Below are 13,531 nucleotides of genomic sequence, written 5' to 3' on the forward strand. Positions count from 1 at the left end.
GGGAAAACAAGCGCCGCTGATATAGGTACTAAATTTGGTCTCATCCAGTCGAACGATTCGAAGAGGATAATAATATAACCCTTATTTTGATTATCACGAGGCATGTTAAAACATATTGTTTTACATAGTATTTCATTTCCTTTAAATAAGCGACGTTGCCTGTGTTATCACGTTAGACGAGGAAAAAAAGTTCCCTTAAGTTTGAATCGAACGATATATCTGGCGTTCACGAAGTTGGAAGGATTTTTCAGCTCGTTAGATAGGAGTCAAAATCCAATAAATTTAATACATAAAAATTGAAATATTTTTTGTGATATATGAAGAAACTCAAGATTTGATTTCAATGGCTGATAAATTGCATCGATACTTCTAACAACAGATATTGAAACGAATTCCAAGATGAACTTTAAAGGGATACGATAACATAGCCATCGGTTCAAATACTACAACAGAATTTATTTCAGAGAGTCGTCATCGTTTTGGATATCGTCAACGATTGCAAAATTCTCTCCTAATAAAGAAATGTATAGTGAAATATTTTTTCTATTTTGAAGACAGTTAAATTAAGGAAGTCATTGTTGACAGAAAATCAACTAGTCCTTTAAAACACCAACTTCGTGTGAGTGGAGGGAAACAAAACTGCTGTTTTGTCAATATTTATAATTTGGAAGACGGTAGCTGTTCAGCGGCATTTAAGCTCCCACCTCGAGCGAAGGAGAAAGTGCCTCGTCCAATGCGAAATCACGGACGAAATCAAACCGTATGCCTACGGCAAGGTAAGGGCGGGATGAAAGCCGAATGAAAACGGAAAGCTCCGCGCGCAGAGAAGACAATATGTCCCCAGGTTAACTTTCTCGGAAGACGATAGAAGGGGGGGGGATTTATGAAGATGATTCGGATATTCTCACCCTTCCTGAGAAATCACTCCGAGAAGTTGCGCCCGCCGATAGCGTTATTTTCTCTCTCTCTCTCTCTCTCTCTCTCTCTCCGCCTCGTCCCAATTCCTTCGCACGAGCGCAGAGTTTTTCTCTTCGCGGCAATTCCGGACCCCTGCGACGCGATCCCAGCACTGGTCGTCAGACTGACCACAAGACACTCAACACGGCTCGGCCTTCACGGGGCGCCAACGAAGAAGCGTCTGGCGACTGCTCCCTCTCCTCCTCACTCCCTCCCACCCCCATCCCTCCGCCCCCTCGAATCAACTCGACCCCCACCCATCGCGCCCCCTACTCCTCCTCCTCTCCCCCAACCCTCACCCTCCGCCGCAATATCCTCTCTCGACATGGGTCTTGCAGATTATCGCTGTCGTGTGTAGAGCCTGCGTGATTGAGCGCTTAAAAAGCGCAAGTAACAAGTCTCCCCTCGTGTGTTCCGGGGATGGAATAAACGAAGAGATGTCCCTGAAGCTGTAGAGATGGAGGGGTAGAAACGTTACTCACTGTTTTATTAAATGGTTATTTAATTCTGTCAATTCGTCAGAATGTCAAGATACATTTATTCCATAGGTACGATTCGAATGTTTCAAAACACGACCTTAGAGAGACACCCCAGTGACGACAATATTATAAATAAAAGGTTTCCGCATAATAAACCTCCATGAGAGCATTTCTTCGGAATTACTCTCCACTGCTAGATCGGCTAATGACGATATCAAAATTTCATTAAGCCCTTCTTTTGCTACACACTAGGGAAGAACGCCCATCCTTTTGCTCGTATGACATTGCTACTAATTAAAACTAAAAAAATTGAAATTTTGGCATAATATAATCTTTAGGTCTATAGTTAAATTTTAAAGCTCTCGAGAGGGATTCCTTTCAGATTTTAACTCACTCTCATACCCACATTAATTTTAACAAAAATTAGTAAAATTCAGACGCAACCCTCCTGGTGACTTCAATTCCTACACCTGTGGCAGTTGAGGAGATAGACGTATCCCACGAAAACCTTGTTTCTCTTTGAACACAAAGTTCTTCTTTATTCCCCGGAAATCCATCCTGACGGTATAACTGGTTATGAGTATGAGTGAAGCAAAGTAAACTCGGAAATTTTTTTTGGTTTAGTTCGAAGCTATTTTAAAGTTCGAAGTTTAGCTTAAACTAAAAACATTGTAAATTACAGATATTATGGGACGAATATGTTCTTATTTGTGATAACGTTATTTTACGTGGATGCTTGAGTAAAATATTTGGTGAATATTTTATCTTCAGGGTAAAGGAGTTAAAAGCGTGCTGCAGAGACGAGTATGTCTCGCAGTGAAGAAATACTGTAATCGCCCCAACAAGGCACCTCGGAATTAACGCACCCCACGGACAGCGAGCAAGGTTCCAAGAGGAGACTGAAAACACTCGCGATACTGCGAGGGCATCCAGTCACACGCGAGGGACGAACCAGATATTGCATCCTTCCTCATCCACCTATAATGGCTAACCAAAAACTTCTCCGTGCCACGAACTCGAGACGCTATAGCCACACGCTCAATTGCAGATTTGTGTAACATCTTCGAGATGGACTTTAATTCCTCTCGGCTCGTTGATGTTGTTAACCTGATGATGGATAATGGTAGGGGAAATGATGAAATTAATATTTGAAAATAAATAATCGATAACTCCTTATTTGAAGGAAGTAGACCGTTTAATGCCGTTGTCAGGGATAAATGTGTATCATGGCTCGAGCGCTATCGTTTTTGAAGGCTCCCAGTCTGAACGCGTATGACTGACCCAAAGAGTATCAAAGGGCGAGAGGGTGTCTCCCGTCATCCTTCGCTTGGATTCTAGTTCGACTGAAAAATACTGGCTCCAGAGAAGAATGCTGCACATACTTTTTGCTTCCTTAGTCCTTAGGAACTGTCTGATCAACGAAGCTCCTGTGGATAATGTAGAGTCCATACGAGTTGCAGATTAATTTAACCTTGAATCCTTTAGTCAATTTTTTTCTCCCTCATTGAAATATTTTCTAACTAATAATTTAGTCACACGGTAAATAAAATTGAAAGGAAAAGGACTGAAGTTCTTATTTCTGTCAATAAATAACCCTTTCTCATTTCCGAATGAGGAAATCGAAATCTACATAAAATACAAAGAGCTCAGCAAAACAACACCGGAATAAATTATAACCCAGAGTTTCGCTAGACAAGCTTTAACTTCTGTGACGCGTTTCCTCAAATGAATTATTGATATAAAGTTTGGGATGGGTCTCGATTTCAGTAGGAGCATTTTTTAAGCCACCATTGCCAATCACTAATGTTTTTCCTGAATAAAGATATCCTCTTCAATACACTTGATATACGTAAGACTAAGTTAGGACAAGAATATGCTCATTTGAGCAACTACATACAAAATCCTGGCCACGAACATCCTCCTCGTCACTGCGGCACAAACACAGCCGATAGTGCCTACCATTGCTTTGGGTGTCGAAAGAAGTGTATTCCAACCACTACATTTTTATGTTATTATTTAAGGATTTCTTTTTATATTACGCAAACGCATAAATATCCAGGAACAATAATAAAATTTACACATGAAGATTAATGGAGGAATTTAGCAGGCGGGAAAAAATATTTTGATGATTTTTTTCGCTTATATTGGGTATGGAGTGATTTAATGACATACCTTCCCTCATTCCTTAATTCGAGTAACAAAATGCAATAAATGCCTTGACAAAGACAGACGCCCGTGGATAATGGATTTTATTTTGTATAAAAAATAGGAACAATATTAAATATATTAACCTTGAGTAATAAATCTCATTCCAGTAAGGAGGAAGTCAATCCAAGACAAAAGGGTACTCGAAATACTGTGTTTATCCGGAGCATCAGTTAGGGCCAAATGAACCCAAGGCCTTGGCGAAATGAGTGAAATAATTATCCCCTCTACGGACCAGGCGGTAATTCGACAGTCGTGAGTACGAATTGCTTCTTTATTATTCAACGAAATGGGTCGATGGGATATTTTTCAAAGTACCTAACAGCTATTCTGTTCCTGTCCTACGAGAGTATTACGAAAAGAGATCACCCAAACAGTTTCACCTTCGCCCGTTCATTTCGCCCCCCCTTCGTTCCCCCCCCTCCTCCCCCCGAGTCCATCCAAGCTTCCTCAAATCAATCTCCGCGCCAATGCCCAGCCAGGCCCCACTGTCATTGCAGTTAAGAATAACAGCACTCCCTAAACTTTCAATAATTATGTAATTCTCTTACTTTTTCTGGCATAGTACTCATTTTTCGGAGTTTATCAGTCAATATAGGCGATGAAACAGTGATCAAGCGCTGTTATATAGTCACTTAGAGCGAATCACATAAAAAATACGACATAAAACGAATTTTATCAGAAATTGGGCACAACCTGAATGACGCGTCATGAATCGAATGCTTAACATCGAACACACACCTCTGAGCATTATAAAAGTCGCTCATTTTATTTTACAATAAATATTACAACTCCTATTTATTTGTCATTTTCCTGGAAATTCACCGTCTTTACTGTCACGACTAACTCCCCCGACTTTCCAGGTTCTCCAGAAGAGGTGGATTACTTAATAAATATAACCATCGGCGCCGTCCACAAAAATTCACTCCCCTTATCAACACGATGATAAATGCGTCATACCCATGGACCGATAAGGGATAAGAGACCAGTCTCCCCTCCTTAACAATCCCGCATTGCGTCCATCAAAACACGTAATTGCCCGTCTATTAATAAAGTAACGACGAAGGGACACAAAGGAGGCCTTCGAGTTATAAACCGTTAAAAGAACTCACAAAAAAAGAGAACAACAATGATCTTTCCCTCCTACCAGGGAGAGGCCGTCTCGAAAAGCGAACCGATTTTTTTCAATGGGATCCACTAGTTTCGCTTCCCCTCCCTCCACGGAGACCCCGCCCACTTTTATTCCCTACCCCTCACGGCCCTCCTCCTCGGCTGCCTCCGCCTACGTCACGCGCCGCGGTCTCCCCCCCCTCCATTCACATCCTCCTCCCTCTCCCGCCCCAGCTGGGGGTCCGTGGTCCAGCGAGCGTAAAACGTCTTCCTGACCGTCGGGTCTGACATCGCGACCTTTCGGAGACCCCAACCGGTTATATCCAGTTCGACACCGCCGCGGCGGCCAGTGGGCAAATAAAACGCAAGCAGCAGTGATGGTGATGGGCTCTCTTAGACCACCCCATCCCCTCTCATTTCTCTCCATCCACATCATATTTTCCTCACTTTTCACCCCCTTCCACGTCTCCTCCCACAAGCCCCCGCCCTCGCACCACACCGACTCCTAATCGCGTCGGTTGACTCGATGCATACTTCCCGTCGCATAGGCTTACTTTCCGTCGGACAAGATATCGCTTAATTCCTCGGATATGAAAAATGAATGTATAGATAGGGGGAACTAAACATGTGATACCCCCTCGTCACGCGTTTTAACGGATGAAGGAGAATGCGAAATAGCTACCACAAGTGATACCAACCATGAAAATCGTTCATTTATTTAATTGTTTATCAACGAACAAATTGAGAGACAGTGAAGAGGTAGTAATAAAAGTAAGATGAGCAAAGTGTACCACAAAAATATTACGACCTAATATTTGCTTGCTTCAGCAAATTATGGTTGAAAATCAGTAATTGAGAACTGTGGTTTCGTAACGTTCTTAGTGGAACACTTAGCGATGATGAGGAGTTATTCATTATCATGGAATGCCTCCTGAATTCTCAAAATATGAAAGCTTGAGATGGCATAAGCAACGATGAAACTAGCCAGCGTAGGAGAATTCCGAAGGTGTTTTTTTCCTCTCACATTTTCTAGGAACCCGCCCTTCACGTGGTGGAGCTAAAATTCATAGTTACGGTGATACTGGCATTCGATTATTGGAATCATAAAAGGAAAGGGAAAGGCTATAAAATACCTTAAGTATTTTTCAGAACCCGATTTTGGCATGAAGTACTTCAAAAGAGTCTAACGTGCATACATAATACATAACTTCTTCAGCGGAACGAAAAAAAACATTCAGAGTGTTTTCAACTATATGCACAAAAGCGTGTCGAATGGTAAATCACAAGCGTACAAATGAATCTTAGCTTGCTTATCGCAGCGAATTGCACAGTCATCTGTTTTCTTATGCACAAAGTAAATTCAGCGCGAGAATACATCAAGAAGAAATTCTCGAAGCATCATTTTATTGCCTCGTGCATTCGAGAACGAAGTTGATAAACAACTCAGAGCGTTTTTATGACATTCCCTACTTACTTTCACGTGAATTTCAGTCGCCCGTGCATCGATTTTGTAAGCCTAAGGACTAAACTTCCTATTACACTTCTAGTGAATGTTATTTTATATAGCCAAACGTAATTGCTCTTGAAATTAGCCTAGCTATTTAGGGAAATGGTCATTCGAAGTTCTACCATGACAATTGAATACAAAGAATTATTATTCTACGTTTCAGTATGCGCTGAGAAATAAGACATATCTACTCCAACACACGCAATGTTTGCTTTCGAAAATAGAGTAAGAACGAAAAATACGCAGATTAGTCGACGAAAATATACAAATGAAATTTTTTCCATGACTAAGGTCACCTCCACCCCCTCTATCAAGGTTAGAGTCATTAGCTCCAACGATTTCAGTACTTCATTATAGACTGCAAATGGGCTAGTGTCATTGATACTCCATGTGGTCGTTCTTTAAAAAAAATAGTACCATTTCAAAATATTCATAAGGATTCTACACTTAGTTTTCTACCAGAGCATGTTCCGTATTATGGATCACTTAAATCCAATTTTCTAATACTTACTGACACCCCATTTATATGCGAGACTAAAAAAAAAGATGACGAATGAAGCCATTTGAGTCATATCCTACCACAATGAGGCACACATTCATTCAGTTGGAATGAGAGAATGAAGCGTACGAAAGTTGGAGTAATAGAGGGAAGTAATAACAGTAATTAAAGCATAACATCTCTTTCAACTCTCATTCGAATCGGTTACTAATCAGAGAGTTTGAAAGGATTACCCACACTGACTAGAAAACTAAAAAAATAATGAAAGCCTCTCGAAAGGATTCTTTTCTGCATGACTCCCGTTTCCTTGACAATAAAAAACGGATCAGCCACCTTGATCGCTTTCACTGCCATTGCTACTTCAATGCTCTCAAGTTCAACGCTGCTTCGGGTCCCGCCCAAGTTCAACGTAACGAATCCGTCCAACTCTCGGAGGCCGCTTTCATCACAGAGTCGAGGTCTAAAGTGCCGCGCGGTCCGTGAGATCCTCGGCGGATAGTGCTCGCTAAAAAAATAGCAAAACGCCGAGCGATTAAAAAAAATGAGCGGGGAGAGCGCGTGGAGTCAACACCGCCATGGCACCAAGTCTCAGCTTTCCATCCCGTTAGCCTTGTGGCTCTCCGACTGTGTCCTCCCACCGACCGACCACGAAACCGTACGTGTCTGCCGAAGAAATTATTCCCATCCCCCTCTCCTATCCAGGCATTCGCGGACGGACGAATGGTAAACAAACGCCCTCTCTCAGTCTCCAGCAATGGAAAGGAAGAGGGAAAAGTTCTCGCGTCCACCCCTCTCGTCCCGTAAGACGGTGACTGTGACAATATTCAAAATAATAATTTGTCGTTAATTATTCATTTTAAAATATTACTATCGTCAAATTCTTATCCTAATTCTCCAAAGAAAATAGAAGTTCACGCCGCAAAATATATTTTTATTAGACATTTTTATTATGTCGGCTACAGTGTTATCGAGTTGGTTTTCCGTCGAAATGAGCTCGAAAAAAGAATACGACAGGAAAGTTGATGGAATAACACTTAATATCGTCATAATGGAGAGCCCACAATCTAATCCAAATATCAATGCAAGAAAAAATTAATAATATTTGGAAAAATTACACAACGCATTTATTTTCTTATACGCGATATTTCATGTCACACGCAGCGGTATAAAGGATAAACAAATTTTCAGCCTCCTCTTCCAGACTCGCTTAATTTTTTTTTTAGAACATAAGGTATTTATCTGGCGGATTCGCTCATTTATTTTTTCTACAGATAATTGAAGTGCATTCAAGGCTAAAATAAGGAGCTAAAAATCTAAATTAAGAGGCTATCTCGTTATTACAGGTCAAATCCCGTAATACTTCAGGATGCTTGATTGGAGACTTCAACACCTAACTCTCCTAACATCTCTGCTACCACACTCTTTCCCTGAGGCTGAGATAAAAATATAAGTTTTCAATTTAATTCATAATTTCCCCTTCGTTACCCTCTGGCTCACCATTGTAATTATTTTCATCACGGCATTTTAGTCTATTCACGAGTTCGTACGCATTTATGGCCTTCCTCTACTTTCTTTGTGTGACAATCATTTTACTTTGTCTTTACAATTTTGTTGGCATTAACCGGATTTAATTTGGTATTATTTTTGCTAGCGAGCCTTGTTGTACCATTTTTTTAAATTCTAGCATTTGCATTACACATTAACTCTTTTTATACATGATAAATATTTTATAAATTAGGAGAAATTCCTTTTTCACTAGGTATATAGAAAACAGTTTTAAGGCATACGCTGAATCACCGACTATGTATCTACCGGAATGAATATTTTTGTCATCATTCCCATTTATCTTTTCCCACCTTTCTATCAACTGTTTATGTCTTGGGATGAGGATGAGACGACGATTAATAGCGGGCTCAACTTTCACTAAGAATCAAATATGTTATTGCTTTTCCCTTATTTTGAAAAAATCCACTTCCGAATTAAACTGTAGGGATTGATAAACTCTCATTCAGATGAAATCACACTAGAAATCTGACGCATAAACTCGGATAAGAAATCTTGAATACGCTCTGAAGATACGCTCGCCGAGATGCATAATCTTGGAAAGGTCAGTTCTAGCCTCGTTGTTACCTCTGCTGCATGAGACGAAATGGTTCCCGAGCCCTTTTCAAGCTGCGAGCAGAAGCACTCGACCATAGAGCGAATGCAGCATCCTTACACGGGCAAGTTCAGCCAGTCCTCACCATATAATCAAAACGTCACCTCGCTCTTCACCTTGGATCAGGATGCAATTTCCCCGATGGCCGGTTTCACCGGTTCGGCCACCCCAGCGCGGCGTATGTTCACATAATGAACCGCAGATGCATGAATATAAGTCACGCGTGGAAAAACGAAGGCAATAATATTTTACGATGGCTACTGGTGGAGTGTAAGTACGCGATGGAAGCCTTTTATCTGTTAGCCAGAACATGAGGAGTGCAAGAGGGCAATCAGGATGGTTAGGTAGGTACTTGATGATTACAATGGTGGACGGCTTGAGAAATTTTGCACCGTTAATTGGCTGCAGGGAATTCTTTAGTGAGGAGAGACTAGTTAAGGGAGAGACTAGTGGGAGGAGACTCCCAACAGCGAAGATCATTTGCGGCGCACGGAAGGACAAGAAAAGAAATTATGGAGAGAAACCCGGTGTCGGAATTGTCTTGCAATTAATAGGTCGCATCATTCCCACTCTATTGGCATTTTAAGCGATGAATTACGAAAAATCCTACTAACACCTTGAAATTTTTAAGCATATAAAGGTCGTTGATAAAGAAATCGGAAAAATTACCTATATGGCCTACGATATTTTAAAATACGTGGAAGATAAATTGTTTTTTTTTTTACCTTTATCAACATTTTCCTGTATTTCAATATTTAAAATTTTTTCCTCAGCGCTGATTAAGATGCGACACTTTTATATTTATGTACAGGAAAATTATGAAAAATGACTTCACTAATTTCACTGAAAATACCGCGATGGTAACGTAACTAATATGAATAATTCGTCGCGGGAAATGAAATTACATGACAAATCAAGATGGAGTGAAGCATTCTCTAAACGAAAGGCGCCTCCGATGGGGAGGATTGCTATTCTGAGGAGAAGTGACACTGAGGATTAGTGCATTCCACAGAGCACTCAAGCAGGGATTGGGCATTATCGTAAAATCTCGAACAACGCAGGCATTGGAACCCTGGCCCATGGGGAGGGAGGCCACCAAACTAACCCGAGCCCAGATAGAAAAATTTACCCCCTGCCGAACACCCTAGAGGTGGCTCGTAGGGCATTATGTAAAATAGTTTTCGTTGAGTATCGGGACGTGAATATTCCTCTGCGGTTGTTCTACAATGAAATCCAGATTTCCTATCCACGGGCTTCAAAATATTTGACCTCGCTAATAATTAACACTTTGCGTTTACGCACTTGCCCAGAGCTGATGAGCAAAGGACGGGCAAGGACGGGTAGAAGGGAGAGAGAAATTGTACTCGCGGAATTTTCCATTCGCTCGACAAAAACAGCGTGCCCTCCGAATATGGAGATAAGATTTTTGGCTCATATCGTCATTCTCCCTCCAGTGGCCGCGAGAAAGTAGCAAACAAGAGTAAACAAAGCGACCACCACGGTCCAATTTTATGTGACATCCCTGCCTCTCACGAGTAATTTCAAGTGAGAGTTTAAAGGTGGACACTGGTAATGATAGGGTACGAAATAAATCAATTGTACCTTTCTCCTTCTTTTTAGAATCACGTTTTTCCTTAAATGTACTGAAACTGCGCGCATTGGCCCCTACAATCGAAGTAAAGGATGAAAATTTAGCTGTGTCTAAATCGCAGCTGTACATCAATGTATAGTTTATATTGCTCCTACTTTGCTGGAACCTGATGATTCTTTAACAGCTTCTGATTACTATACCAATTAAGCACCAGAGATAGCGTTCCGCGATCATGGAATGCACAAACTTTGAACATTTCCTCCTGCGTCTTGCTTCACTTGTCGTTTAAATAAGATAGGTCTAAAAATTGATTAGCAATGTTAATGCCAAGGACGAGGCATCATAGTTTTGATTTTGCGAAACTTGTACATGGAATAAGTCGAAATAGCCTCAGGATTCGAATAACATGTTTTCCGAAGACCGAAAATGGCAATCGTGAAAAAAACGATCAGAACCCCTGGCAGGGATAAAAAAAATTCCATAGTGAAATTGTGCATCCTTATCGAATTTCAATAATTATTTTTTATTGAAGACTTAAGTCTCAGAAATTTTTTGGCTTCGGAAGAAAAACCATCTATACCTGGAGGAGATCTCCTAAAAATGAAATGATTCGTAAAAACTCTGGTCTCGAATAAAAAACGTTTAGTGAAAAATCCGAAAATTAAAGCGTGATGGAGTGGAATTATTCCATGTTGAAATTAATACTTTCAATTTTCCACGATCATTAAATTTATTACGACCTAGGTTTCGACGTTACTTCATCATCGAAACCTGGGTAGTAATCACTTTTACAATCGTGGAAAATTGCAAGTATTAACATCAATATGGAAAAATTCTACTAGGATGGCAATATGGAAAAAGATTCTTGCGAGTACTTACTTTAATATTATAAGTGAAAATTACAGCTTGTTCATCAGGTCCTGGTGTTCCAGGCCCCAGACCCGATTCAATAAGACAACAAGTGTCATGGTTGGTGTCGGGCGGGCGGCATTAATTACCGCACCCGAGAAAGCATTCCGCGCCCTTGAACGCACTAAAGCCGGACGTGCTGAGCAGGGAATTGAAGTGGGGAGGGGGGATGAGTGTCCCCTTGGGGTGCCGCCTCATGTGACACGCAGTGAGAGATAGAGGAGTGGGGAGCATGAGAAGAGAGGAAGGTGGGGGTTGGGTTCGCGTGCGGTCGAGCCGAGGACGAAGGGGGTGCAGCAGGAAGACAGACGGTCTTCGAGCACACGAGAAGAACACGGGGCCGCCGGGGGCGGCGGTGGCACGCGGCCACTCTGTGCGCAATAAGATGCCTCTCCTCAGCCGGATGCCAGGGGGAGCATGAGCAACGTCCCCCCGCCGCAGTGGCGCGCCATCTTCACTGCTCATATGCCTCTCTCGAATAGCGGCTGGTGGCAGGGGCCACTTATTAATCTCCTACTCCTCTTCACCCTCGCTCCAACTGCGGATTTGCATAGTGCTAGCATTATCACCGTGATAGGATTCTCACTCATAATCACACTGCGTACATGCTAAATTTGTCTAACCACCTTGTCGCATTGACATAATATCGATCTGGTAAATTTTATTGATAAGTTTTGTACTGAATGACATTAGTTTATTACTGATTTTATTTATATAAAGTTCTACCTTCAACACTTTAAATTTTATAGAAATAAATTATTATAACACTGACACTTCAAATCAACAATGTTTACTTCTGATGAATCAACACCAGATCTGCCGCAGCAGTTAGCGATTTCACTGAATTTCCAAAATGCTATCTTACCAAGATTCGATCTAACACAAAAAAATAACACCCAGCGTTTTGCGAATCGATCACTGAGCTAGTATTTCCAAGGGTGGTTAACCTCCTTGAGAGTTAACACCAGTAACGATCGACTGGTCGAGAGAGACAAATCAATAATAGAGATCGAAATAAGTCGGCGGCAGTAACGGGCGAGTAGCTCGCGCCTTCGACCCTTTCTCACACCAGAGCCTAGCGCCTCTCTCTCGTCGATTACGTGCTACGTACGTGATGCACCGCTGGAAAGATGGTCGCGACGGAATGGCCTTCCGCCCTCCCCCACTTCACCACTGGTCTCTCCCCGCATCCCCTCCGCCGCCTACCGGGAGTCTCACCGTATCGCCGCCGCCCGTCAAAAGAATTTTTTCGCGGAAGAGCCCTCGTGAACGAAGGCGCGAGGCCCCCGCGGCGGCGATCCAGGAGTCAGTCAGTCCGTGCGACCGCCCATGACTTCTGAGGGACGCCGGGCGCGCGTGAGGGGCGGATAGCTGTCCTCGAGGCTTGGGACGCCACGCCCACGCGCAAAGTCGCCAACGACCACGCCACGATCCCCCACCCCCATCCCGCGGACCGTAGCAGCTCCAATTACTCGGTCCAAATCCTAATTTTTAAACCAAGAATCCTAGAATGACCTGCAGGTAATGCACATAAATAGTGAATTGACAAGTAGATTACAAAAGACATTTCATTTTATTCACCGCTACAGGTTTCGACGGAATCATTTCGAAACAACACAGCTTCGGCAATGACCCTTTATGAAGAAGTTTTAAGATTTTTCCAAGAAAAACAACAATAGCCCCTAGGTATGTTAGTACAGCTATTAAGCACGAAACTATTAGTTTTAGTGCAAAAATATTTGCTCACGAAGTCCCCAAAACACTGCAATAGGAGCTGTGAAAATTTCGATAAAAATCTACGCTGATTGACAAATGTATTCGAGAAATATTTGAGTGACCTTACAAATATTATATTATCTAAAATTAAATACACCAAAGGATGAAGTTCGCCATGAAAAAATATTTGACTTAGCCGGGATTCGAACCCGGATCTCCCGATTGCCGGTCAGGTGTGCTACCAGTTACACCACCAAGCCATCTTCTCAGAGCGAACTTCGGGATGGGTTTTACCGAACAAGATGTTGACGTCACAAGTCCACACTGTGGCACATGTGGCGAGGGTCGTGCTTACTAAGCCACTGTCGGGGAGAAAAACCCTTATTTTCCGCTGGTCTGC

General features: G+C 42.1%; 1 protein-coding gene across 2 annotated transcripts in view; it reads right to left on the reverse strand.

Moving 5' to 3' along the window:
* LOC124170534 (Krueppel homolog 1-like) overlaps nt 1–13,531 on the reverse strand; it is a 53,908-nt gene that overhangs the window by 10,204 nt on the left and 30,173 nt on the right. The window contains exon 1 of one of the 2 annotated variants that reach the window (XM_046549330.1): nt 909–1,102. The exons of the other annotated variant lie outside the window; for it this stretch is intronic. The gene's annotated coding sequence lies outside the window, so the exon portion shown is untranslated. Of the gene's footprint in view, nt 1–908; nt 1,103–13,531 lie in introns of those variants that run through there. 2 annotated transcript variants of the gene reach the window in all.

The sequence above is a fragment of the Ischnura elegans genome, chromosome 1 (genome assembly GCF_921293095.1).
Source record: "Ischnura elegans chromosome 1, ioIscEleg1.1, whole genome shotgun sequence".
In the NCBI taxonomy this organism is placed as follows: Eukaryota; Metazoa; Arthropoda; class Insecta; order Odonata; family Coenagrionidae; genus Ischnura; species Ischnura elegans.